This window comes from Etheostoma spectabile, chromosome 12 (assembly GCF_008692095.1).
Source record: "Etheostoma spectabile isolate EspeVRDwgs_2016 chromosome 12, UIUC_Espe_1.0, whole genome shotgun sequence".
In the NCBI taxonomy this organism is placed as follows: Eukaryota; Metazoa; Chordata; class Actinopteri; order Perciformes; family Percidae; genus Etheostoma; species Etheostoma spectabile.
The window spans coordinates 4,824,688-4,824,998 of NC_045744.1; the positions used below are offsets into that span (position 1 = coordinate 4,824,688).

At 45.3% G+C, this 311-nt stretch overlaps 1 long non-coding RNA gene and 1 pseudogene across 1 annotated transcript in view; one reads left to right on the top strand and one right to left on the bottom strand.

The window, feature by feature from the left end:
• LOC116698801 (contactin-associated protein-like 4) overlaps window positions 1–311 on the bottom strand; it is a 421,932-nt pseudogene that overhangs the window by 296,399 nt on the left and 125,222 nt on the right.
• Window positions 1–311, top strand: part of LOC116698809 (uncharacterized) — a 14,724-nt gene that overhangs the window by 13,439 nt on the left and 974 nt on the right. The gene's annotated exons all lie outside the window — the stretch shown is intronic.

A 311-nucleotide genomic window follows, 5' to 3' on the forward strand; every position in this document is an offset into this window, starting at 1 on the left:
GGTTAAATGAAATGATTATTATTATTATTTGTCTTACGGTATATAAAAAATAATATTGAGCAAAATTTAACTGAAATATGGTCAATGTGGCCCTCCAGCAGGGCTCGGGTTGCGCATGCGGCCCCCGATAAAAATTAATTGCCCACCCCTGCACTAGAGCCAGTCCCACAATGAGCTTTCCTTAGTATGTGCCCTTTCTGAGTCTGTAACTTTTGAGGAGGAGGGGGGAGGGGCAAGGTAGAGGCTGGGGGTGTGGTCTTGACTAACTGCCACTTTGCTCGTTTAGAAGCCATGATGTCTCTCTCTCATGG